Source organism: Colius striatus, chromosome 10 (assembly GCF_028858725.1).
Source record: "Colius striatus isolate bColStr4 chromosome 10, bColStr4.1.hap1, whole genome shotgun sequence".
In the NCBI taxonomy this organism is placed as follows: Eukaryota; Metazoa; Chordata; class Aves; order Coliiformes; family Coliidae; genus Colius; species Colius striatus.
Genome location: NC_084768.1, coordinates 20707467 through 20735204, shown reverse-complemented (window position 1 = coordinate 20735204; position 27738 = coordinate 20707467). Strand labels below are relative to the sequence as shown.

At 39.6% G+C, this 27738-nt stretch overlaps 2 protein-coding genes across 8 annotated transcripts in view; one reads left to right on the top strand and one right to left on the bottom strand.

Moving 5' to 3' along the window:
• Positions 1–4580, bottom strand: part of RC3H1 (ring finger and CCCH-type domains 1) — a 75320-nt gene extending 70740 nt beyond the window's left edge. Inside the window, exon 1 of the mRNA XM_062004323.1 lies at positions 4392–4580. The gene's annotated coding sequence lies outside the window, so the exon portion shown is untranslated. The remainder of the gene's footprint in view (positions 1–4391) is intronic.
• Positions 4367–27738, top strand: part of RABGAP1L (RAB GTPase activating protein 1 like) — a 257389-nt gene continuing 234017 nt past the window's right edge. Inside the window, exons 1-3 of one of the 7 annotated variants that reach the window (XM_062004315.1) lie at positions 4367–4639; positions 6807–6881; positions 10664–10770. The gene's annotated coding sequence lies outside the window, so the exon portion shown is untranslated. Of the gene's footprint in view, positions 4701–6806; positions 6882–9006; positions 9043–10663; positions 10771–18635; positions 18806–27738 lie in introns of those variants that run through there. The other 6 variants (XM_062004312.1, XM_062004313.1, XM_062004314.1 and 3 more) reach the window with 6 other exon arrangements.

Here is a 27738-nt window from a genome sequence, read left to right as displayed (position 1 = left end):
ACTATGCAAATCAGGAAAAAATTTAATTCTTTTGCCTGTTGAAACAATCCTCTTCCCTTGCCTCCTCTCTCCTTCTCCCAGCCATCTCCCAACACAAAGATTTTTCTCCATGTTCCTGAAAATGTTATTTTTTTAAACAACATAGCTGCCCAGTGGGTTGTGGAGTCTCCTTCTCTGGAAGCATTCAAGACCCACCTGAAGGAGTTCCTGTGTGAACTACTCTAGGTGGTCCTACTCTGGCAAGGGGGCTGGAAGATGATCTTTCAAGGTCCCTTTCAACCCTTAATATTCTGTGATTGTACAAAATAGGTAAAAGCACACAATTAAATGATAGATTTTCAATATTATTCTACATGTGGTCTTTATGCTTTCTGAGATCCTTTCCCTCTGACCCATCCCCTTTTTTATTCTTTTCTCTTTTTGAAAAACCAGACAAACAGCATGCTAAACTGAATCTTTAATGTAACAAAGTCTGCAAAGGTTGTCCATGTCCTTTTCCTATGTGAATGAATGTTAAAGTATTTAGATTTTCCAAATGACAATGGCTGGTGCTCAGGAGATGCTGCTAAATAGACAACATGGCATTTTTCATCTGCATAATGCAACAATGTCTCACATCAAGTTCCAGCTTGAGCCAGAGCCAAGGGGTTACTTTCTTAAATGTAACAGTAATACCTACTCATAGTTACTCTGCTTATCCTTCCGCAAATTGTTCAAGGTCTGGCTGCATAAGATTTCTGCAGTATGTTGCTTTTTTGTATGTAAGTCATCTCCACCTGCTGAAAGTTGCCCCAGACCACATGTAGCTGCCTTCCTTCTCACCACAATGAGAAACATACTCCTCCACAAATTCCAACATAGAGCACTGCACATCAGTACGGCTTCATACCGTACTTGCAAAAATTATCTAGACATTTTTCTATTTTTATCACGTATGTATCTGCTTTCCACAGCTAGTAGTGCACATGTAGCTTTACCATTAGTGCCTGATAGCAATTTCCTCAAGCACTCTAACCAAGATGTCTTTTTTCAGAAAAATCTATTTACAGTAAGATTATAGGACTGTAGTACCTTCTTGTTCATTATGCATTTCCACAAATTAAAAAAGTCATTAGAAATTAATTAGCTAGCCCTTTGAAATCCAGTATCATTTCAACTTTTACCGTATTGATAAGAAAGAAAATGAAACTGATGTAAAAGATAACCATCAAGAAACACACTTCTCAAGAAAAACAAGTGGTCAAATTAAGTGATGGGAACTGCACTTAATTCAGCATGCACTGCAGAATATCTCTGTACAGAAAGGAAAGTAACGCAATGTAAGTAAATATTTGTGGTTTTCTTTCTCAGTTATCATGAGTCCATAGACTTCAGACTGCATTACTGTAACAGTCTACGCAGAATCCTGAAGGTCACACTGAAATTTCAGCTGGTGCAGGACACTTATATAATAAAAAAGGTATTATGTCTTTATTCCTGGATGAGAATGGTTTCATATTCATTGCCAAGTACAGCCCAAGGCATTAACTTCAAACTACAGATTCCCCTACACATTCTCTCTCCTGTATTTTGAATCAGGGGGGTGGGAGTTTGGCCCAACATACAATATTACTTGGGATGTTCAAGCAAACAACCACACTTACTGCAGGGTGCAAGAAGAACCACAAAACCACAGCTTCATCTGCAAAATTATCCACTGGGAAAACAAAACCAAATAATAAGCATGTTTTGCAAACAAGTAAAAAGTTTTGTAAAAAGTCACCTGCTTAAAATGTACCTTACAGTGGCTGCTGTATAGCCATGTTGAGACACACAGGGTGTTTTGGAGTGTAAACACTAGCAAGTTATTTCCTTCTACATCAGCTTTACATTCATACTGTTTGAAAACTACAATTCTTCAAGTCCTTTAAAATGGATGAAGCATCTTTTTTTCCAGATAAACAGCATGTAAACCACATGATTTCTTGGGTGGAATAAAGAAAGATAATTATCCTTCCCATTATTACATATTACACAATGGGAAGAGTGAGTTCTCTAAGTATCATGAAACACCCTTTTACACCACTGCTTAGTTATGAGATATAGACCCCAAGTAAAATGGTACAAGAAATCTTTGCCATCATAGTTAAAGGTGACCATGTGACCACCATCATCCAAGACCTCTGAACAACATATAAAGAAATTAAGTCAATATTTTAATATATGTGTTCACTAAATGTCAGCTTCTGCAAAGTTTAATTCAACAAGATTGGTAACAGTTTCCACCCAGATTGCCAGTGAATCACTGGCAACATGGCAGAAGTTTCCAAAAGCAATCCTGTCAATTTTTGTTCCTCTGTTTTAGCATGATAACTTTTATATAATAATACACATGCCTTAAAATGTCTCTAACTTAAACCCTGACATACTAACATATGCAATTTCTGGATTCATACATTCATCTGCTCATTGGAACATTTGTTTTAAAAATCATTACCAGCCTACAGTAATCTCATTGTTATTTTCAAAAATAGTTTGCTTTAAACTAAGGTAGTTTGGATACCAAACTGACAAAAAATAAAAAAAATCTCCCCCAAAAAACAACAGAAAACATACAAGTAACTTCCCACTCATCTCCATTAAGGTTACTGCTGCTCAGAAGTGATTGACAAGCACACCACTCAAGTAACTGGTTGTCAAAACAGACTGCACTGATGGTACTTGCCTTTCTATATTTCCCTCAAAGCAGCCTGTCAAGTTGTCTGTTTTGACAAGACCTTTTCTAGGACAGGAAGGTAAAGCAATAAACTATTTCAGGAAAAGAAAAGGTGTCTAACTGATAACGTCTGCTTCTATTTATGTCAGTGGAAACCACAATCGCATATCGGTATTGTGTATTAATGGACTGAAAAACCTACGGTACTACTGCTGGAGCTTAGAAACCATTAATAAGTCACATTCCCCTCCTAGGAACAGTGAGTTATTTATACAACTATGAAGTCTCTCATTAGCTTCACTGACTTCAAACACAGAAATACAGACATTTAGAGTTGACAAAATTAATGCTCTCCACATCTTTATAAGCCTGAAAGAGGTAAAAATGGCAAGTTTAGGAAGACACTGATTTCTGCTTCACAGCATTGCTATGTTATCTAACAACTCTATAGCTATGACACGAATAGATAAATGCTGAATTTTAAAACTGCATTTCTCTTCCAAGTAGAGTCATTAGAGGATAGCATTGCTAAACCAGTTACAATGATTAAAGCAGCTCTGCAACAGTCCGTCCAGGTTACTTTGAACCTTGTAATTATTTTTGCCTTTTTTTTTTTTTAATTCCACTTTGGCCATTTTCAATATAGTAGAAACACACAGAAACCAACAAGTATCACCAGAGAGACAGAAGATTTTTCAGACATACTTTACTGATTTTTTTAAAAAGAGAGCTACTCTGAGGAAAAAAGGCATACATACATTAAAGAGAAAATGGAACATTCCCAGTTCCTGGAAAAAACAAAATCAAAAAGCACTAATTCCCTGTCTTAAAACAGCAAAGGCGTCACAAAGGCTTTTGTGGACAAAAACTGACACCAGAGCATTCCCAAACACCAAAGCACATTAAAATGCAGCTGTACCAACACCACACTCCCGACGAGAAACCCTACCCATCCTCGCCCTCTTAATCCGTCAGCTCACTCAACGCCTGGGTACGAAACTAGTGAAAGTAAGCGAAGTTTCTGTTCGGTTTTAACACGGTTTGTCTCCACGCACAGGGAGGATAGGGGCCACCTCGCTCTTCCCTCAGGCACCACAGACAAAAGAGCGACAACCCGGTGTCCCCCCACACCGACTGCGGGAAGACGCGGGGGACTCTAGCCTTATTTCCTCCCGCACACACACTGTTGTGCGCTTAATTGTGTCGAGTGCGACACAAGGATGAATTTTCTCTTCTTTCCAGGCACGCAGAGCCCCTGGAAAAACAACAACAGACGCAGGCCACACACAAAAGCCGTTTGTCCCTTCGCCGTCGTAGCCCGAGGCGATGCCGACTCTCCCCACCCCCCAGGCCAGACACAATCTCTGGGCCCTACCCGCCCCCTCCGCTACCCTCGCACCGGGAACGGCGGCCTCCGCAGTTCAATCCTTCCCTCCCTCTCTACCCGGGGCGCTCGGAAATCGAGCCCGGCAGGAGCCTAAGGCCTAGGTAGGCAGACAGCGGCAGAGGCCCCACGGGAAAGCGCAGCGCCCGCCCCCCTCCGCCTCCCTTCCCCAGGAAGTAGGGGGGACGACGACAAGGCCCTCCTGCCTACACCCGCGCCCCTGAGGCCAGCCCCATTGTTCCCCGCACCCTAGGCTCTCTGCTTCCCACAACTGAGCCCAGCAGCGGAGGACAGAGAAGAAAGCGTACTCACCAAACGGGCCGGGCTCCCCGCAGCGGCCACCGGCCCCCTCAGCTACGGCACACGGGGGCAGCCACAGCGCCCTGCTTCTCTAGCCTCCGCAGGCCTCGGGGCCCCCTAACTGCCGTCACCGGCCACCCCTCCGCCGCCGCTGCAGCAGCGGCCATCTTGTGCGTCGGCTGCCTCCCCTCACCGCTTCCCTGCCTGCACCGCCTCGCCGCTACCGCCCGCCCCTTCCTGCACCCGCCCTCCCGGCCAAGGTGGGCAGGACTAAGGGAAAAAGCCGAGTCACGGCCCCCAGGATCGTAGAAGCTCGGTAGGGTGAGGAGCTGAGTTGATGGGCGGGGGTGCTGGCATCCACGGCAGGGAGGGTGTCATTTGTTTTTGTCAGGGGTGGAACAGCTCCCTGTTACTCTCCCTTGCCTTTTCGGTGGGCATTTTTGCTCTCGTATCTAATCCTGTCGTCGTCAGCCGTTGTAGCAGCCGCAGCGAGTCTTGCGGGGTCGAGGTTGTGGCGCTTCTTACGCAAAGTATAGCCCGAGGCCTCTGCGTGCTCGGAGCCTCCCAAGCAAGGCCGTAGCCCGCCATTTTCTGTCCCCTGCAGTGCCCACGGCAGCTGCGCCTTCCTCTGTTCGGGGTATACTGAGGTTCCTTTTTTCTTCCCCACTGTGATTGCTTTATGCCATCAAACCTTAATGCTTTGGGGGTGATTTATTTTCTTACTTTGAAGGAAAAGAACACGAATGCTGGTTCATCTTAGGTTGCTGTGCAGGGCAAAGACTTTATTAGTTGGCCCACCAGACCCATGGGAAAACAGAAAGATGGGCTTGCTGCTGGAGAAGCTTCATCTGTAGCTTGCTTTGCTGCAGGACACAATTCATCCTCAGCCTCAACCAGCGCTACAGATAGGATGTTTTGAGGCCCCACCAAGCCTTCATGTATCACACTATCTGAACTGCAGGAAGAAATCTTAAAGTCATATCAAGTATTCATGGTGACTTGCTGCATTTAGTTAGCATATACTGATAGTTTTTAAATGCTTTAAGAACTATTAATTTAGTATCAGGATATTTCAAAGGTGCATTGAATTGACTCCCATTATATGAAAGCATGAACTATGGTGTTAAAATACTATGAAAAGTATCCAAATTTACTAACAAAAATTGCATTTGGTGGTCCCCAGATATTTTATCCCATGTATGCCCAGAGGCTCTGCAGGATCAATGCTGGTGTGAGGCCATTCCACAGGATACCACTTACAGACTCACTGCATTTCTAAATACTTTGTAACACTATAAGAGGTATGCATGGTTTTATCAGTTCAACATCCGAACTGCAGAGGGCTACATGACCTTGACATACCTTTAAAACTATCTGATGTCAGGTCAGAAGGAACCAGGCTCTGAGCCAGGGGCTTGAGACAGCAAGCTGCAAAAGGAAGCTGGGTCACAATATGCAGAGAGAAACATGGAAACAAATAACAATGCTGAACTTGTGAACATGAGATAAAAGTCTACATAGGAAGAGTTTAACCTTCAGCTCCTATTTTCGATTCTTGTATTGATTACAGACAGATTTTCATGTTACCTTTACAAGAAATGTGATAGTAGCTACATGTATTATTTCTCTCAGTTTTGCTATAAATAAATACATAAGTCTCTGCTATTTAGTCTTTTCCACCAGAACAATTAAGCTTAATGCTTATCAAGGATTAGTGCTTGAATAAAATAATATTATGTACAGTTATTAAATAAATTTCTGAAAACAATTTTCTTGCCATATTCATGGGCATTTGGGATCTTATGTCAAGGCTAAAATATTTACAGAGACATTACAAAAGAACTCTAGGAAGTTTAGCATGAAAGTGCAAAACCATTATGGATGGTTTATTGTTATTTCTGAGGAGATTGACAGGAAGGATTTGGAAGTGTACAAACAGAAAGCTAAATCAATGTTTGTAAGTGTCAGAATCCTTAGTACAGTCATTACAGAAGAAAAATATCTATGAATGATTTAGTCAAGAATAACAGATTCGGAAATTGGGGATGCTCACAGATTAGTACATTATTGTATTTTCATCATTGTATCAGCATTGTAATACTTCCTACAATGCCTCAGTGGAACATAAATACCACTTGTTCTTAATGACTGTATAAATTATGTAAGAATCTGTGTCCTGAAACAATCTTTCTTAAAACCAATTGGCAAATTGCACCATAGTTTGTTTAAAAAAAAAAAACCAAACCCAATCTAAATCATTATACTCCTATCTAATTAGTCCTGCGTCTTGGAAATGAACTGCTAAGTAATATCTCTGCACGTTATTCTAGATGAATTTAATTACCATATTAATCTTATTATTCTAATTTAGAACTGTACATACCACAGAAAGTTTTTCAATGAGCAATTGCTTTTTTTTTTTTTCAGATTCTCCAAAATGCTCTGCTAGAAATCTGAAACTTATTGAAGTTTTTAGTCTGTTCAGACACAGAAGCTAAAATGGTAAGTGTTCTCTGAAACCTTTGTTTGAAGTGATGGGAAAGTCAAAATGGTCAAGGCTTGAGCACATTGTCTTACTTCCTTGTTTATGGCAGGTGATTATACACAGTACATCACTCTTGTGTCTTGTTCAGGCTGGTTTTTAATTCTCCAATCTGGAGACTTTTACTACTTTCTATACTTGGTTCCTATACATGGTTCCTATATTGTTGAAAGGTTTGCATTTTCAGGTGGCTTATGTTTTCCCTCAGCATTTAATTCTGTTAGCATTTACTTGTTAACAACAATTTTCAGTATGACATTGTAGCTTTACCACAGTGAAACACATTGTTTAAATTTAAAGAAGTGGGATCTGAAATGACCTATGGTTCCTATTAAGTAATATTGTAAGGATGACTAAATCTCAAAAGCCATTTTAGATGTCCATCAGAGTGAAACTCTTCTTATGACTATTCTATATTCTGGATTGTAGAATTTCTGAGATCTGCAGATGAGCTTGTTCTCTCTTTGAGAACTAATCCCACTAGGTACCTAGATTGTTTTTAATGTCTTATCTTTCCAGTTATCCAGCATTTCTTCCTGCATGACACACTGCATTAGCATATGAAACACAAAATGGTATTTGCTTTTAAGATCACTGTTTTTATGTGTCATCAAATCTGCTGTAATTTGTTTCCAGTTAATTATATTGTTCTCTTTTTTACATCCTTAAAAACCCACAGGAATTAGGTCGGCTTTACAACATATTGTCTTGATTTTCCATTCCTTCTTTCTCTATTTTTGCCTTCCAAAAGGGGATAATGGGTAGGCATGGTTCTAGGATTTACCCTAGTAATGCTCTTCAGATTATACATTAGAAAATAAGCCCTATATTAGCCCATAAAACTGAGAAAAATAAGTAAAATATCAGTGTATAATCATCTGATTATTCAAATTTTATATTACTCATTCTATAAACTCATCTAAAACTGTGGTAACAGGCAACTGTCTTCATAAAAAGATTTTTTTAACATGTTGACAATGTTTCAGTTTGCTATTTTAGTTATCTATGTGACCTGTAAAGCTGATAATAATGGAAAATTTCTCATTTTGAAACCTGTGATATCAGAATGAAAGGTAAGAATTAAATAGATTTTCCAACTGGCTGCAAGCATTTAAAAAAAATTTCCTTGTTATTTCACAAGTAAAGATTCTTGCATATATCATAGAAACCCAAAGATAGCAAAAAAGAAAACCTTTAGCACTTTCGCGCTAAACCTTTAGCTAACATGCTGGTGCTTGACCATCATGTTAACAGAACCTAAACTTCTTGCACTTAGATAAAATTCCACTGACAAAATCAGAAGACTGAAGCATATCTGCCCAACATAATGATTGCAGAAAACCCCAATACTTATTAAAATGAGTGTGTTGAATATCATACAAGCAAGCGTAATTCAGATGAGATTTTTATTTTAGTTTGGTTATATATGCTTATTTTAAAATAATAATAATATGATAGCAAAACAAAGCTTTCTACTGTGGAAGGATATGCTCAGTATCTCAAACACAACATCTAAGGTTCAGATTTCCTCAATACAACAGAAACCTGAGTGGTATACAGGAATGTGAAAGAGCAGAAATATAAAATTAGTAGCCTCCATTAATGCTTTTCTCTCAACCATTCATTTTGCACAAGCAAGCAATACTATATAACCCACCAAATATTATCACTTTAGTTTAAATACTTGTAAAAGTTTTTGCAGCTTTTTGATGCCATACACAGTAGATATGTGGAATATCAGTGTGGTTTTTAGAGTCTGTGTTTCCAGGCTAATAGAAATGCAAAAAATCTACCTAAATATACCCCATGGCTTCAGCTGCTGTGAAAAAAAAAGAAGAAATGATAAGTAAGAAACTTGCCTTTGATAATTTCTCAGTAGAAGTTTCACTTAACTGTGCCATCCCATTATCCTTCTGTCCCACTGACATTTTGAGATGCAACATGCTTAGTAGCATGTGCTACCAATTGTCCTGACTGCTTTGTTGGTTACCTGTTATTGCTTGGTTTGCTTTACTCACAGATCTTCCAGTGTCCTTCAGCAGCTTCTCTAAGCGTGACATAAGTTTTCCAGTGTTACCAAGTACAAGAATTTTCAGCAGAACAAGTGTGTGGACTCACTGGGTAAAGCAAGTTGAAGTCACTACCACATACTTGTTGTTCTGGTGCCCTCTGCTGCAATAACCATCTGTTTGGCTTCTGAATCCCCTTTCAGAAGAGTCCCGAACCCCTTTGTCAAGTGCCATATGCTGCCACATCTTTATCTTGCACTGCACTTTCTTGATTTATTTCCTCTTCTGTTGTCTCTTAACAGGAAGTACAACCCTGTATCTACTTTCCTTCCTCCAGTAGTACTTATGTTGAAATTTGTTCTTTTCCTTCATAACATCATTGCACTACATTTTACAACAGCCTTTTATTGCACTTAGTAATATACGAGTTGAGATGATAAAGAATTAAGAAAATGGCATTTAATAAGAATTTCAGCTTTTATGCCTACACAAAACTGAGACTCACCCAAATTAGCAATGTAGTTTGTTCTTTTCTGGCAGATTTCCTCATGTACTGTAAAACTGTGGGGAAATGAAAAGACAGAGCAATAGAGTCAGCAAGGGTTTTCTGCAGCAAGTCAGTACCTTTGTTTAGCTTCTCGCAAAACCACAGCTTTACTCTCACTTTGCAGGGGAAGCTAAACTGTAGAGATTAAGCAACTTTTTAGGTTCACATAGCAAACAGTGGAATAAACCTCATGGTCTAATCTCCTGTTCCAACCACTAGGCCTTATGCATCCTCCACACTTGTGCAAGTTACAGTAATTGCATTATGACTAAACTGCTATCTGGGTCACTATCCAAGTTTCTCAGGTAGAGCATTCTTACTACAAGTAAGAAGTGGGTCTTACATCTCTATAGTCATGTCACATTTCTGCAGTAAAAGAAAACATGCTGATGATTTCCTGGAGTTATCCTTGCTTAGTATCACCTGTAAAGACTCAAAGTTTTGTACTGCCTCAGTTTGGGAACACCTGATGCAAGACTTCCTCAGTGAATCGTCCAACAAATGGGATGATTGGTTCCCAAAGGAAAATAAAAGTAAAGAACCAGCCTTAGCTAATCCTAGCATATGAATAACTGCATAAAGCAGGTTTAGGTGGTTTTATGTTAATGTTGCTCTCAAGTAGCTGCTGCTTATTCAGATCTCAATCCTGGTAGTTTTTAAAAAGTCTATTGTTGAGGTAATTGCAGAGGGGCGTTGTTACACTTCATCCTCGGTGTTTATTGAGATGAGATGTGTAAACAAAAATTGGTTTTATAACATGTATATAGCAGTATGTGCTTTACAAGCAGTTTACAGGAAGATCATTTTCAATGGAAACATATTACATTTAAGTAGACTGTTACTTGTCAGAGATCATAGCTGTATGGTAATTTATTTTATTCTTTTACCAAGTTCAGCGTATCATGTCTATGTCAATAGGCTAATCCTCACACATGCAAAACATATGCTTTTGCTGAGATTTTCCTCTTCCACTTCTAAATTTCTTTTCAGCACCATATTCTAAGTTTCCTCTGTTTCCTTACTGTAGTCTTAAAAAGCTGTTAGATACCATTCCAGCAATTCAGTTGCTGCAGGAAACACAGAACATTTTGGTACTGCTGTGCTAGCCCAGACAGTGTTGAAGAATTGGTTTGCACCAGGAATTTATGCCACCACCAAATAAATAACTGTGTCTTGCACTCTCTAGCTTTAGCCTTCATGAATCTTGGCAAAGACCTCACCACCCAAACTGTCTCCTTACAAAATACTGTTCAGAGACGAATGCCACTCCCTGGAACTGATGTGTCAGCCCAAGTAAGTTTATTAGCAGGAGATAAAACCATAACCTAGTCTATTTTACAAATTCATAAGATTATGAACAGGCAATTGGCCCTAGATACAGTTTATACAACCAGTAACTTGAGAAGGGGCTCTGCACCCCTTCAGCCTATGGAGTTACTTCTGGGTAAAGTTACATGAAAGGATAATTTAACTCCTCAGTGAGAGGGACCATTTCTATTATTGTTAACCTTTCTCATCGGTCAAGGTGGAAAGAAAATTGAGTTGCAGCCACCACACCCACCTGAAGTCTGTGACCAATCCTTGTAATTCTACATGGTTATTAAATACTGAGCTGAAGTTTAGCATAGTAAATTATTGTGTGTCACATTTTAGCAAGTTCTCTATCACAGTAATCTATTATTTCATCAAACTAGAACTACTGAGTTGCTTTTAATTTTTCAGCTTCTCTCTGAAGCCTGAAGGAGATCTGCACCCTGTTAACCCTGAATCCCATAGCCAATGCTGCCCAGCTGTCTGTTTAGGCATCAGATCTTACTAACAGCCAAGTGATGGATATTTTCCACAGAAAACAGTGTTTTGTACAACTTCCAGTTTTCTTATTCTTCAGAACTTGCAGATGATGTGATTGCTTTGAAGGTCAGAAGTTCCCATAATAGATACAAACACAGTTCAGTAGAGATGTGATGGCAATAAGGAAGGCTTTATTTCCCTTCTGCCTTTTGCACTGTGTAAAGACGGATTTCCTTTTCAGTCCTTCCACTTTTGTAGGGCTTCCCTACCAATTGCAGTTTACCAGTGAAGGGCCTGAAGTTACAGAAGCTTTGCTAAGGTTAAGTCATGGAAGCAGTGTTTTAAATCAGCTTTTAGGCACATCTTGCATTTTTGAAAGAGATCAAAGCACAGGGACTTTGGCATACTTGGTTTTAAAAGCAGGAGAGCATAGATGTAGCAACAGAGGTGTTCTAGATATCTGGATCAGAGAATGTGTGCAATATAGAGAGTGTTTATATGGGTATGGCTGTATGTTTTAATATATATGAATATGTATAGATACATTCAGTGTACGTCTGTGAACTTGGTGAGGGGATGGTAGCATTTCCTGTGACACATTTTTGCACTTACCATTTCTGTTTCTTATACCTAAATCAAGATAAAGGTCTTCTAACTCAGCAGCATGAAATGTGAGTATTTGAACTATTCTAAGTACCGAACCTTGTAAAAGATTTTAATTTTTTTGATAGAGAGCTATAATCACTTGAGCAACTCAAGGAAAGTGCAACTATACTCAACATTAATTGACTAATATGTAAGTGGTTACAGTATGTGAGTGAGCACCTCTGGTGTTCAGTTGTGCACTATGTGTAACGCATGCAACATTTACCCAAAATAGATAAAGAAAATTAATCTTGCTTCCTCCTACTCTGTTTAATGACTTGGTAATTTTGATACAGATTTAAACCCAATTGGTTTTTTTCATAATGCCATACACAGAGAAAGATGGAAAGTCATAGTGATAAAAGCTCTGTAAAACCTACATTGTCAAGTGAATTTGTCTTGCATACACAGTGATGTGATAACTTAGGTGGCACAGCAGGTCTATAGAAGTTCAATATAATCCTTATCAGCTTTTGCATTTAAATGACCTAATTTTTTCCAGCCCCATTTCAGAAAAACACACCCTGAGATACTTTAAAGTGTAAAAATGACCCTTTATCTCAGATTCTGCTATCAAATCTGAGCTCATCAAATTCTTTTTCCTTGGTATTTATTCTGTTCCATTCCTCACTACAAAAAAAGGCAAAGGATGCATCTTTCCTTTTACCAACCATGTACTGAGCTGAGCTCCCCAGCTGATAAATGCCGTTTGAAGCCTGGCCATCAGTTCAGACATTACAGGGCCAAGTAGGCCATGAGCAGCGCAGTCGCTCTTTTGCAAACCACAGAAAGGACTGGCACCCTGCCTGTGCATGCTTGCAGTCCTATATGTAGACATACATTTCTACAATTGGATGAAAGACAGTAAAAGAATAAATTAATTATGAGAAATTTAAAAGTGAGAGGAAACCTTATTCCCACTTGGAACCCAACAGCTACAACAATCTTCTGTGCAGCCTAGTGAGAGATGGAGATTGTTTCTCATCACACTGGCACAGGACATGTTGACAGGCAGCAAAAGGTTTGTATATGTTCATGGTGTTCTGCAGATGTCTTCAGCTATGTCATGCACACTACAGATCACAGCTCCGAAAAGTGTAGCTACGAAGGATTGTTGCTCTTATTTTAACTTTTAGAATCTCAGCAGAAAGGATTTTGCACTCGTAACAAAAATTATAGAATTCTGCAGTTTTATACCACAGGAGTCCTTCTAGGTAGCGTTTTCAAATGGTTCTCAACCACTCAACTGTATCTAAATTCACAAAATTGATATAATGCTCTTTCTCATTTAAGCTGTCTCATTTCCTCCTATTGCTTCTCTGGATTAATAATTTAATAAAGTTACAGAGGTCTTTTGTCAATAATTGCTCGTAGGTTTTGATATTTCTGTTCTCATATCAAGTCTATGATGTATTAATGTTCTAAAGAGTAACTGCATTGTTTGCTACATGAAGCATGCAAAATGTAAATTAAGCCCTAAATTTGTAAATCGGCAACATACAAAAGGACCGTACCAAATCCCATTGAAATATAGCACTAATAAGAAGAGTAACAATGAATCTCACTTTTACTTAAAATTTATTTTTGTGCTTGTGCACTTATGTACTATCTCATTAAAATGTCAAGATAGTTTGTAGTTGTTCATTAGGAATCTAAGACTAAATTCTATTACTTCTCACTTCCGAGTGACTGTGGGTAGTATAGATGTCAGTTTCGTTTCTGTAAAATAGAATAATACCGTTTTTGAGGCAGCTAGAGGTGAAAGAATTTGGAAATTCAGTTTATAGCTGTAACCTAACACAAAGGCCACATATTCATCTTAAAAACTAGAAACAAAATTTTCTGTATTTTCTCCCACTTAACACTCCTAAAAATAAGCTACTGCTTCAGTTGCAGCCATTGTCAGATTCTTATCGATTTGCTCTGTCAGAAATAACTTCTAAACTCATTTCTGTACTATTGAACGACCAAATATGGGAAACTAACGATCACATTATAAAATACATTATCTATATTGTGTTCTTGGTCATGTGAACAGTGTGTTTGTTTAGAGCTGTGTCACTTTAACTAGAGTATTTGAAATGTGCTGAACGTCTTTAATGCATCAAACTTCACCACAGTTTATCTAGAAAGTCTCTATAAGTATTCAAAAAACCTAAATGCTTCCCATGAAGCTTAGGTACTGATTAATTACTTGTTGAAGGGCATTTGTGCACTAGCACTATGATTTTAAGGGCATCAAACCTCCCTAGTGAAGTGTCACTGCATGAGCCGTTCCTAAGGATTTCCTTCTAGTGCTGTTAGTTCTAAAGCTGCAAAAAGTCACTTGCTTTTCTGGATTTTAAAGCTTATTCCAGCAGTAAGATCAATATATCAGGTTTAATCGTACTGTAAAGACCTGAGGCAAGGTCCCTGGGATAACACTAGCACCCAAGCTGTGAGCTAGAGAGGCCACAGCAGGATCAGTTACAGACAGCCATTAAAGTTTAATTTATATTTTGGAAATTCTGATTAAACAAGAATGATACAAACATACCAAACATTGCTGGGACCGTTCCATCCATAAAAGTTGCACGGTAGTATATTCTGAAATAGATGTGTAAATATGTTTTCCTAGCATTTCTGCCCCCAATTTTGGTCTTTTTATTTTGAACTATTTACTTTGTTCCTACAGTTTATGGAGATAGGCCCAATTATCTCCTAAATAGGAATTATTCCTCCAGCTTGTTTTCAGACCTCTCCCACAGACCCAGTAGTTCCCTGGTTTCTGATACAGACAGGTGTCTGATTGGGAGAGATGCCCATTCTGAGCACAGACTGGATGACCTTGGCTTTCCATTATCCCTCAGAGAAGGTTAAGTGAAATTCCCTTTATCAAGACAAATATTTATATGTGAGCTCTATAGAGGTCAGGTTGTGGAAATTAATACATGTGGACTTTATAGCTCCAATTAAGTGCATAACTGTATTCCTTTATCATCATCGGCAATATTACACTTCAGCTCCCCGTAGTGGATAATGAAGGAGAGGCCTGGCACTGATCTTTTTTCTTAGTGGATTTTAGAAGAAGGTATTTTTATTTCCCAATGTGTGATGTTTTGTATCTTAAGGATTTTTATCACACTTTAAGATACTAAGGATACAAGGATTTAGAGATACAAAAAAACCCCTCATGTTGTATTTTAGCTTCAAAGCTCATTATGCAGAAAAAAAAATCCATTCTCAAACAGATGGGCTGGTATGTGCATTCATTTCTCTTGTATCCATACGGACTGCTTTCTTTACACAAATCCTCATATTTTATATCTCTGACTTTTCAGATGTGCAATTGAATTTCTGTAAGTCATACTTGAGGATGACTTGAGGTCAAATTCTCTATAGAGGGAGATCTCTAATTGAAAGGAGATGCCCAAAACTGAGACCTGTTCTTCACCAAAAGCCTTTTTGAGATCACTGGGGTGAGAGGATTATTTTGCTCTTTGTATGACAGTCTCTTTCTACATTTCAGAAAAGCAGTCAGACTTTTTGCAACACCAGATTGCTGTTGGTTCATTTTCGATTCGTGAACTGCTATGAACCAAGACTAAAGTTAACTGCTTAGCCAGCTTGTCTCCAGATTACATTTTTGCAGTCAATTGTTCCCAGCTATACATCATAGTTGCTCACCTTTCTGAATTCCATTCAATTTACTTCAGGTCTTTGTTACAACTCGTCATGATTTGTTCAATTCTAATTACATCTTCCTAAATGTTTGCAGCTCTCATCAAATAGTGTAACCTCCACAAATATGATAAAAATATTCTCTGTCCTATTGCATCATAGAGGCAGTTCAGGACTCAGGCTGTAAGCATCTGGAGATCTTGCTATAAATGTGATTGTGAATCACTTGACACTACTTTCAAGTGCCATTTTCTAGCCATTTCACATAAGTTTTGTGTAGCCAATGCTCCTCTGTCCTCCTTATGAGAATTATTAGATGGTATAGCACCAGAAGCCTGGCTGAAGTCAAGATTCTATTATTTGGTTTGGAGGTGTTACTGTTGATTATTACTACTTTTATTATCCAAGGCCTTAATTTTTTCCAGTATTTGTCTGATGCAAAGTAATGCTGACTAGCATCCAATGCCGATCCTTATCTTTATTTTTTAACATAGGTACTATTTCCTTTTTCCTTGTCTCCTAGATCCTCTGAGCTCTTAAAGGTAGTTGCTAATAGCTTTGAGATTGTGTAGCCATTTCACTAAATATGTTGCCTGAAACTTTTCTGGTGCATGACCTTTGTAAGCATCTTACTTGAACAGATTCTGCTTTTTTCCTTAGTTTAGCTTCATCATTTGTTTTTACATTGCTAATGTTGACTACGTAAGCCACGTGACAGTAGCTGACATTATGGTTAACAAAGCAAAAAAAAAAATTAGGCTTCTGTCTTCCTTACTTGAGTTGCTAACAGTTTTCTCACCCACTCAAATGCAAGTCAGTTTTTCCCTAGTGATCTTTCACAACATCTTTTTGTTGGTATGCTCTATTGCTCTTTGATGGTTTTAGCTCACTTTTTATGTTAGCCTTTTGAGATTTTCCCTGCACATCACAACAATCACTTTGTTGTCAGTTTTAATCATTTAACCTAGATTCTGCTTTTTTTTCCAAAAGGTGTGAGCCATTACAATGGCTGGTTTAGCCAGCCTCTTCTCTTTCTAACTGGCCTTCTACAGCTTTGATGGTCTGGTTGCACCCTTCATGTTGATTCTGTAGGAAACAGCAAACTTAGCAGCATGCACTCTTACTTAGAGTGGCTACAGGGTGGTTTGGCATTCACATGGTGTGTTTACTGAAACCTGTTTTGTAGAAGTCTGGTGGTTTGGTTTTCCATCTTGGAAGAGTCATTAGCTTACTTAATGACCGCTGTCTCACAAATCCCTTTCCAAGCAGGTATTTTGCAAGTCGTGCTATCACCGGATTCTGTGCTTTGGATGATTCCATTCAAATTGAAGTACCATATCCTTGATCTTTTTTGTCTGTGGGTTGCTAATGGGTCTCTGCTGTGACACTCTTCTTTGCCTTTTTGCCATTATTCAAATATTTTTACTAGCTCTATACCTTACATTCTTCTCTCCTACCTGTGTTCCCTGAACAAGGTATACATTTCCATAATAATCACCAGTTTATTTACAATTTACAGTTCCTGGTGGTTATTATCCATATACTTACATAAACATGCAGCAGCTGAGTACGATGCCGAGGAAACTTCTTTCTTATTATTCCTCTATTGTAATGTTCAGTAAAATATTCAGTTCCACTCCTCCTCCTTAATTTTTCTTCTTTCCCCACGCTTTTGTGGTTCATCTGAACCCTATGGTGTGCTAAAAATAATCTGAAGATAAATTAATTTACACCAGCTGCAGACAACTAGGGAAGATATGTAATAGTACCAACAACAAAGTGGGGGACTGGCACAGCACACAACTGGCCCAATACTCCTGCTTTTCTTTTCTCTGGGAAATGCTCCTTTGTCTCTGCTCCCCTTGCCAGCTTGGAGATTGGTCTGTTACAGCATTGCAATGCAGAAAGCCCATGTAACAAATAAACCATCCCTCTGCCAGTTCCCATAGTCAGAATACCCCTTGCTTTTCTTACAGCATACAAATGAACGTTACAGGAAATTAAACACTTGGACGTATCGACTTGCAGTAGCTGTGCTCTTACAGTACGTTGAAAAGATCTCCAATCTCAGACTTCTGTGGATTTGCTGCTACAAGGAATTGTCCTTCAACTAGCTGTAAGCTGGGGGAGCAGACCTGCTCTCTTGCTGTCAGTGTGAGGTGCACAATGTACAATAGCTCTTGACCCCGGTGATGAGAGCTAGACACGGCCTGCTGACTTTTCTACAGCAATGCAATTTGATTGATGGCTGTGGTCTGACATTCCTGGTTTTCCTGATCCACATCTGAAATGGAAAGAAAAGAGAAGCTGTATAAATTTTGTGGTTAATTTAAATGTAATTTGTTTCACATATAAGACAAAAAAAAGAAACCAACATGACAACCTCTTATTATTTAAACACATTTTATTTAAACACAAACAATGCTGGTATTTACTTAAACGTACACATTTATTTACTGTTTAAATATTAAATATTTGTTTTAATTATACAAAACCACTGTTGATAATCAAACACAACTACCGTTTGGTGAGACGGGTACAAAATCAAAAGGCAAACGTAAAAAAGTTTGGTTGTGTTTTTTGTGTGTGGGGTGTGTTTTATTTATTTTTAAGACTACCACGATTTGTAGGTCACTTCCATTGCTCTTCAGCTACGGTGAAGAGTTTTGACAGGTTTTGGCGTCAGCCTTTTGGCGCGCAGGCTTGTTTCTGAAGAGCTGAAGAGAAGCGTTTTCCAGCCGCGTACCCGTTCTGAACCCGAGGGCTGACTTCGAACCTCGACGACCAGCCAGCGCCCTGAGGCCGGCCGCGGGACCGGCACAGGCGGCCTCATTCAGGGCAGCTCGCACCCGCCGCCGCTCGCACGCCGAGTGCCTCTCAGCCATCAGACCCCTCTCCCATGCCGGCAGCCTGGCCCGAGCTGCCGCCGGAGGGGCTGCGGTGGCAGCAGGGATCGGCCGGGGGCGCCCCGCGCAGCGCCCGGCCACCCTCCGTGCCGGCGCTCGCGCCGTGTCAGCGGGCAGGGGGCGGGGAGCGGTGCGCGCGCGCGCCCCCGCCCGCTCCGCCATCCACCCGCCGCCGGAATGTGGACGACGCTGGCCCGGCCCTGAGGCGTCTGCGCGGCCCGCTGAGTCCTTCTCGCCCGGCCTCCCGCTCCTCTGCGCAGGGCGCCGGTGGCGGAGGACGGGCTGGAGAAAGCGTCAGAGCGGGGAGGACGGCCCGGCTGCCACCGGTGAGAGAGGGGTCGTTGTCTTGGGCCTCCTTCGCCGATCTGAGGGGATGGTGGAGGGGGGAAAGGTGGGAAACGTCGTAGCTCCCTGAAGAGAAACAGCGAGGGAGGGGGGAAGAAACGCACCGGCCCGCCCCACCGTTTCGTGTCACGGGCTGACAGTGCTCTGTGACCCGAGGTGGCTTCCTCCTTCGGCGGGCCCCGTCGGCACGGCCGCCTCCTCTGGGCCGGGTACGCGGCCCCTGGAGCCGCCTGCCCCGGCCCCTCCCGGCGGCGGAGGAAAGAGGAGGCACGGGGTGCGTGTCTGATCGGGGCATGGGGCCGCTTCTTCGTATTTTCTTGTGCTTGTGTGTATGTGAAGGGGAATTCCTGTGCGCGGTTGGGCGCTGGGGTAATGCCGCTTGGAGAGGAGCAGAGCTGAAGGAAACGGGGGGGATTTAGTAATAAAGTTGTTTTCGAGCTGAGAGAAGGGAGAAGGCTGTGGAAGTGTTAATCTTCCTTCTCCTTGGGAAGAGTGAAGTCACTTCCCACGAGTCAAAACTAGTAAGCTACTGTCCTGAACCCCTGCTGTCTACATGGCTTAGGTTGATTCTCGTTGTTTTGTTTGTTTGTTTTGTTTCTATGTGTGTTTGGGGGTTTTGTTTGATTTTTTTGTTTAATAAATTTTCTCTTTTAAAATTTATTTTTCCACACCTCTTTTCGCACTTAAGACCTCTTTAACTGTAATCCAGTACAAAAATCATTGTTTTTAGATAGAGTACTTCAAAACCTGCTGAAACCATCTGAAGTAGGTATGGGATTCTGAACGAAATGGACTTAGCAGCTCTGCTCATTTGAACATTTCTGAAGGATGGCTTATACTTTGCTCTTACTGTCTGTCTCACAAAGCTGTGTTGTTAAGATTGCTTGGTTTTGATAGTGTTGTAAATAAATAAAAACTTGCCACATTTCATAGCTGTATACATGCATCTGTTCTTTTGTGTAAGAGGGAAATGAAAAGATTTCTTTAGAAGAACAGAAACAAATCCAGCAATGAATAGGTTGCTCCAGTAAGTGCTGATTTTCTCTTTCACAGTCAAGCTGCAGTCTTGCATCCATGTAAGTGACTTCAAATAAAACTTTGGAGAAGGGCAGCTGCTCTTTTTTGTCTCCAAAGAGAGATCTCAGTGATGTTACAGGAAACATTTTCTTATCCCTTTAAGTTCAGGAAAGGTACTATGGCTTTATTTGACCAAATTGCTGAGTGCTCCTCAGATGGACTCATATTCCAGGTCTTAGGAAGATTTACCGGAGATATAAGATTAGTTCTGCAAGATATGCCATTGTCTAGGTTTTAAGTAGGATTGTAGCCAGTAGTGTTTATGTGGGTTAGATGATATCAATGATACTAATTAAGAAGTTATTTTGCAGTTTAAAGTTGAAGAGAAAATGCAGTTACAGTAAGAACAAGTTAACTGCAGTGTTGTAAGAGCTGAGGCTAAATTGGAGCATTATAGTAAGTACTCTGTACTGTGTTCTTTAAGATGGTTGCAGTAAAATGCATTGCTGGGTTAAAAATAACATTCAGCCTTTTAAAAAGTGATTCTCAGATTAAGATTTATTAATGTTAGTAAGGGGTTTGCAAAGAGATCCAGGCCATAATGCATCTTTCTGTGGAAACAAGTACCAGGTGTCTGCAGCCTAGCATTTGAAGATGATGACTGCTCCTTCCCCTGTGTCATCAATGGGACTTTATTTCTTTTTGTCTTCCGTCAGTTATTTTTTGGTTAGAACAACTTCCCGAACGAGCTCTTTGACCTGGTCATACAAACGTTGCCTCAGTCCAGAGGAGGAAAAAGTGTGTTGGTAGGGAGGAGAGTGTAACTGCAGTCTTGATCAACTCACATAAGTTGTGATGGGTGATGCACTTGTCTGGGTCATGATTTTATGATCACTGCATTAATATAAAAAGGCACTACTGCTTAAAATGAGGTACCCTGTGCTTTTGATTGGCTTATGCTACTTGTGGTGAAGGTAGCAAATGATAGTAAGAGTGGAAGAAGCTTTTTCTTCTGTTAGTAGTGCCTGACATAACTTATAAAGCCATGATGTCATTTGTCACTTTAATTTACTTTCAACAACATTAAATGGACTGCTGCTTTTTAAGAGCCACCCCTCCATCTCCATTTTTCTTTCATGTGTCCACAGAAGTAGCTGTGCTTTTTATCCTGTGTTATCTTTTGCTCATCCTTCCTTTACTCTAAACATTTTTTTTTTATTCGTTCATTTCAAGAAACAATCTGGATATTGTTAGAGAGGGACTTTTGTAAATCTCTGATTTAAAAATAATCAATTTGGATATTGTTATTAACTTTGCTATAATTGGAAGGCTATTTCAAACTTGACTGAACCTAGTAGTTACACACCATCTGATTTCCAGTTTGATTTGTGTTTGGAATATACCTTTTTTATATACCTGATGGACTGATCATAGAATCATAGAATGGTAGGGTTGGAAGGGACGTTTAGAGATCATCTAGTCCAACCTCCCTGCAGAATACATTATATTGGTTTTTTTTTATCTTGATATTGAAAGCAGCAGCACTCAAACAAATGGATGCAACAATGTGGAGAAGTGCAACACTGAATATTTCTTTTCTCTTTTGATCATTAGCTGTACTATCTTTCCTGTAACAGCTCTCAGTTTGTCCACATGAATTTTAACCTTGACCTTCTAAGTGGATATTAAAATGTACATTTCAAGTATTAACATCAAGCTTCATAGAGGCATCCTTTTAGTAGAGATTGAGGTGTTTTCAAGTGTGTTTTCATAAGGTGTTTTTTTTTTAAATTCATATCTTAGGCAGTTTGTTCCAGCCTCCATCTGGCTTTGTTACACTGGTACAGCTGTTAAAGGAGCCATTATTGTCACTCAGATTGTTAAAGGGATTCTTTCTTCTCTGTCAGAGTCCTGATTCATAAGCAAAGCCTGATATATCTGAAAATTTGAATCAGTGTATTTCCCCTTTTTCTGTATTCTTAACTTTAAAAATAAATAAGATCTTTGTATAGATTTTTAAAAAGTACTTCTGTGGTTTTAAAGCTGTTTATTTGATTTTGGTATAAAAAATGTTCCAAGAAGGGACTTTGTGAAGCTAGTTTGGTAGGTGTGTATGTGTGACTGAAAACAGTACCTAAATTAATATATTGGTTTCCAAAACCTGCCTAGGTAAATAGATTACTCTGAAAGATGAGTAAGGCCCTGCGCTCTGTAATCCTCTCATGGACTTAGGTTAGTTAGGCTGTCTGATCTGTTGTTGCCTGGATTCTCCTTGCTCTTCTTGAAGTTAGGTGTGATATTTGCCTTTTTTTCTAGTCATAAAAAGCCTCCTCCAGTCTCATGGCCTTTCAAAAAGTGGTAAACTCTGGCATCTCAGTGACATTGGCCAGCTCACTTGGGACTCTGATGTATCCCATCTGGTCTCACAGACTTTTGTGTTTCCAATTTTCTGAAGTGCTTCTAAACTCCATCTCCCTCTTTAGGAGGCAATTTTTTACTTCATCAGACTCTGCTACTGGTCTCAGTGGTCTGAAGATTTGAGGGCAGACCATACCAGTGAAAACTGGGGCAGAAAGGTATCAAGCGCGTCAACGTTTGCCATGTAATTTGTTACCAGATATGCAGTCCCACTGAGCAGAGAGTGCACTTCTTCCTTAGCCCTTCTTTTACTGCTGACGGAGGAGTCCGTCCTTGTTGCCTTTCATTCCTTCTAAGTTTTAGCTCCAGTGGGGTATTGATTTTTCCTAATGCCATCCTTAGATGTACAGGCTGTGTCTCTGTGTTCATCGTGGGCAGCCTCTCCCTGCTTCTCTGTGTTCCTGATCAAAACTGTTTCCTTTTACTCTTTCATATCTAGAAATCTGTAAAACTTTGAAAATAACTTTTTTGAAATCTTAATTAGTAAATGATTCTAACCTCAGAAGGAGAAGTCTGAATGAAAGATTTCAGTTCCTCATAACCGAACGGTAAGCACTGCCAAGCTCTTGTGATAAGAGAGTAAGTAGTTCTGTCTAAAATGTAGAGTGCAATTTGTACTGTGGTGTCGAGGAGACACAACAATGAGAAAAATGGACCACTCCTCTATTTTTTTTTTCTAACTAAAATAATTATATGTGTGTACAAATGTGTATCTTCAACGTATGCCTTTCCCTTTTCTGTGCATTGTAGATAAAAAGATGTTGATATCTAGCAGCAAGATAGTTGAATAAATATTTAACACAATGTACATAGGTGCTTTCAGTTGGAATTTATGTTTTTCTGTTGACGCATAAATCTGTTTTAGAAATCAGAGGAATAAACCAAAATTTTGGAAGTTGAACCATTTTTAGTGAGTAGTGAGGGAGTCATTTATTTCATGCATTCATTTGATTCAGTTTTCTTTGGGTTCTATGTGTATCAGTTATTCAAGAAAAAAAAGTGAGGGAGTTGTTGAGTTATAGTCTTTCCAAACAGTTAGAAACAAAGTTCCTAAGTGCTTTCTCTGCCGGTGCTTGACACCTGCAGTCTTAACTGGTGTCTGGTGTAAGTGTGGCAATACCTGCCAGTACACTTCAGTGGACTCAACTAAGATAAAGCCTCTGTTACAGGCTCAGGTGCTGTCTAGCTTTTCTGTGTAAATAGATTTTTGGTATCCATTTGGACAAGAAACGAGTTTTTTATCATAATTAGGAGTTCTGAGAGGATTTCTACTACAGTAGTAGAGTATTCAAGTGGAGTTACATTTATACTTTACAAAAGTATGAACTCTCTTAAAAGAAGCTTGCAAAAGTACTTTGTAGGGTTGTTTTTATACTTAAATAAGATACTGTGCATTCTGTGCGTTTCCTAGAAAATTCACGTGAGGAGCCATAATGACATTCTTACACTATGTCAATGTGTGTCTGTTACTATCTGTTTTACTGGACCTTCTGAACAGCTGACTTTCAGTTTTGCACAGTTAGGGCTGAGGTGCATTGTTGGACTTGTTGAAGACTTATCTTAGACCTGGATGTGTGATGAAGTGCTGGGACTCTTCTAGGTTGCACTTTGTATTTTGAGTTTGGATTCCCTGTATTGTAAAGGGATTGATTCTTCCGGGATTTGCCTCTGGGAGTACCAGTGTCACCCATTATAACTTTGTGATTCTGTGGCTGGTTGGGGTAGCCGTGGTGTGTTTTGCATTTTGGTGCCTCGACCTGTGTTTAGGGACTTTATAGCTAAACATTCACCCTTAATGGAGACCAAGGCACTGTGCTGAAGATACTGTTGTGAAAAGGATGTGCTTATAAAGCTGCTTAGTAGAACATGGCCTTTCATACGTCATGTTTCTGAGAATTTTATATTTTAGATTAGCTGACTGCAACCAAAAATAATCAGAGTAATTTAATAAACAAGGTGCACAAGATCTGTGCAAGAGGCTGAATTTATTTATTTTTTACAAATCTTTTTTTTTTTTTTTCTTTGAGCCCAGTGATAGTTTCACCATAACAAGGATCTAAAAAGAATGTAAAACAGAGTGATCAAAAGATCCTACCTCTCTTTTGATTACATAGACTTGAATTATTTTTTGTTTTGTAAGTTAGGGGTTTTGTTTTATCCTTTGGTAGGAAACATAAGTTCTGATTATACTGAATGTCTGGAATGAAAGGAAGGGAAAATGTGTCTCGGAAAAGGAACACGTCTGTTCTCTTTCCCATTCCCCTTTTCAGGCACTCTGTGGAGGTGATAGTGAGCTTAAGAAGTACTTAAGCTTTCCAGGGCTTGATGTGAAAAAATGTTTTGGAGGAATATTAAGCAGAGCATCTTCTGAAAACCAAAGTCAGATGAAATCTGCCAGTTTGAGATTATTTGTACACATAAACACATGTGTGCTGTTCTTGGGTTGGAATTTGAAGGTAACTTCAGGTAATGCAACAGAAGCAGTTTTGTGTAGGTTTCTTTTCCACATATTTGATCTTACAGCTTTTAAGGATATTTCCTTTATGTCAGGTTGTTTTTTTTTTTTTTTTGTGAGATCTATAAAATATTCTTAGTAATTTAACTGAATGAACAGGCTTTTGTATAGGGGTTAGTTGATGTTTTTGTACTGCCTTTCCAAGCCATAGTTCTTCCTTGAATTACATTATGGATTTGGAATTGATTAGTGGAGTTGATCATGCAGAGAGATCTTCTTAAAGAACATACTGCCATTAAAAAAACCAAAGTTCTATTACAGTTAAGGAAGACATGCATTATTCCTTGGTGTCCTCCCTGTTTGCGGAAAACTTGTGATACACATGTCAAGGGCAAACCTTGTTTTTCTCCTCTTGATTGATGAGATGAGCAAATTGCTTTTATTCTTCAGACTTGAAATGGAAAAAGCAGAAAGTGAAGGAAAGTCTTAACATTTTTTATTCTAAACTGATTAGGGGGTATTGGTTGATGTATTAGCAGCAGGTATATCTGATTACATACTGACTTGTTCTTATCAACCTGTTCTTCATTTTTCTATTAAGGAAACAGCTTTATCATCTTTTACAAATTTCCATTCTCTGTTTACTAAAACCTGTCAAGGCCTTTGAAATTAGCAACAGAGCTGTATTGTGGAATAGAGTTATAAAAACTTGCTCTAGGAATGTGGAGTACCAACAGATTAGTTCTGGCATGCAGAGGGTGTTCAGAATTTACTACTCAAATAAAAATTAGAATGCTAGATGAACCACTGCATATCATCATGCATAGGAGAGATAATACTTAAAAAGAGAGTAATTTTCTGGGGCTTTTAATTGTCATGTCTACTTTTCTATATTTCTCAGTTTCAAGTAGTTTACGTTCGGGAGGTTTCACTTTCAGTTAGTCTTGGCCTTTTAAATATCTGGTATTTATCTCTTGGCATTTTCATGTTACATCTAAATATTTAAATTTTTAAGTGCCGTTTGAAGATCTTGGCTTGGGATATTTTACTTCCTCATAAAGTATCAGGTGCGCTGTTGAAACTGTATGATTTAGCTACAAAATCAGTAGAAATCAAAACTCACAGTCTTGCAATTTTGTAAAATCTGCAACTGTATAATTAAAAAAAAAGCCTGGTATGGTTGTTCCCTTACAACTCAAGATTGCCTTTGACAACTACTGGAATGAAGAATTTAAGGTTAAGAGAAATATCTAACACAAACGAGATCAGAAGAAAGTATGAAACATCATTTTGTCCATACCACAGTCCTGTGCTGGACTGACTGCAGTTTAACAGCTTTTGAGAGATACAAGGAATTGAAATCTCACTGTCAGTGGTGGTAACACAGAAGGTAGCTTCTGTGGTTAAGAACAAAACATTGTGATTTCATGTTAGATCTACAAAATCTGGTATTCCGAAAATGCATCTTGAAAATCTCAAGATAACAGTTGTCCCAACTTATAATTCTTGCTATGAGGAACAAAGCTTTTCCTAACTCTGAAGGCAGTAGGGATTGACCTGCTGGAGAGCAGCTCTGCAGAGAGAGACCTGGGAGTCCTGGTTGATAATAAACTGAACATGAGCCAGCAGTGTGCCCTCGTGGCCAAGAAGGCCAATGGCATCCTGGGATGCATCTAGAAGAGTGTGGGCAGCAGGTCGAGGGAGGTTCTGCTCCCCCTCTACTCTGCCCTAGTGAGGCCTCATCTGGAGTCCTGTGTCCAGTTCTGGGCTCCTCAGCTGAAGAGGGACAGGGAACTGCTGGAGAGAGGCCAGTGCAGGGCCATGAAGATGATCAGGGGAATGGAGCATCTTTAATATGAGGAAAAGCTGCAGGAACTGGGGCTGTTTAATCTAGAAAAGAGGAGACTGAGAGGAGATCTCGTTAATGTTTACAAATATTCCAACCCCTGCCATTCTATGATTCTCTATGATTCTATGAAGTATCTAAATGATGAGTGTCAGGAGGTTGGGGAATTCCTTTTTGCAATGGTATCTAGCAACAGGACAAGGGGTAATGGGATGAAGCTGGAAGACAAAAAGTTCCATTTAAACATAAGAAAAAACTATTTGACTGTTGAGATGAGGGAGCCCCTGGCCAGGCTGCCCAGGGAGGGTGTGGAGGCTCTTTCCATGGAGGTCTTCAAAACCTGCCTGCGTGCGTCCTATGTGACCTGATCTAGGTGGACCTGCTTTAGCTGAGAGTTGGACCAGATGATCTCTAAAGGTCCCTTCCAACCCCTACCATTCTGTGATTCAGTGGGTATGACTCAAGATTCCTTTTATGCTTGGTGAATGTCAGAAGTGACACTGTATAAGGCACTGGTTTGGCAAGGGGAAGGGTTGGCATGCAGAATCACTGCTCCATTGTATCACACTGCTCTTCCAGATGGTCTTTCGTTTTACATAGTGTCGTTCTTACTGGAAATAATAGCTTGCGGAGAAAATACCTGGTTGAAATATTCAATGTATTTAATGCAGAGAGTGTGTTCCAAATTAGACCAACACTGTTATTTTTGCTATTAAGGAATAAACCATGAAATAATCTCTTGAAAACAATGATAGTCTTATGCTACTGCTTTCCTCCAAAGTATAGGTGGTTGTATTTTTGTTCAATGGCCCGTAAGGGTCAGTAATCTGCTGATGCTGGGTTTCGGTTTGAATACTGACTCCAAACATCATGTAGCAGTGAGGAGAAAAAAAAAAAGGAAACTCATGTTTGTCAGACTCCAGCTATTACAAACTGGATATTCTTTGTTGCTACTTTATATTTTCCAAGGTTAAAAAATAATTACTGGTTGAAGAAGCTCAAGTGTTGGTGTTTAGTTGATGACAGGAAACTAACATGAAGGTACACTAGAGTTGCTTTATTTGCATTATTTGCTTTTTCCTTGAGGCAGAAAGCTACTGCTCTTAAGCTAGTTGAGGTTCTGGTAAGCTAACAAGTAAACTTGTTTGCCAGAACTTTACATATAAGTGTGATTTGGT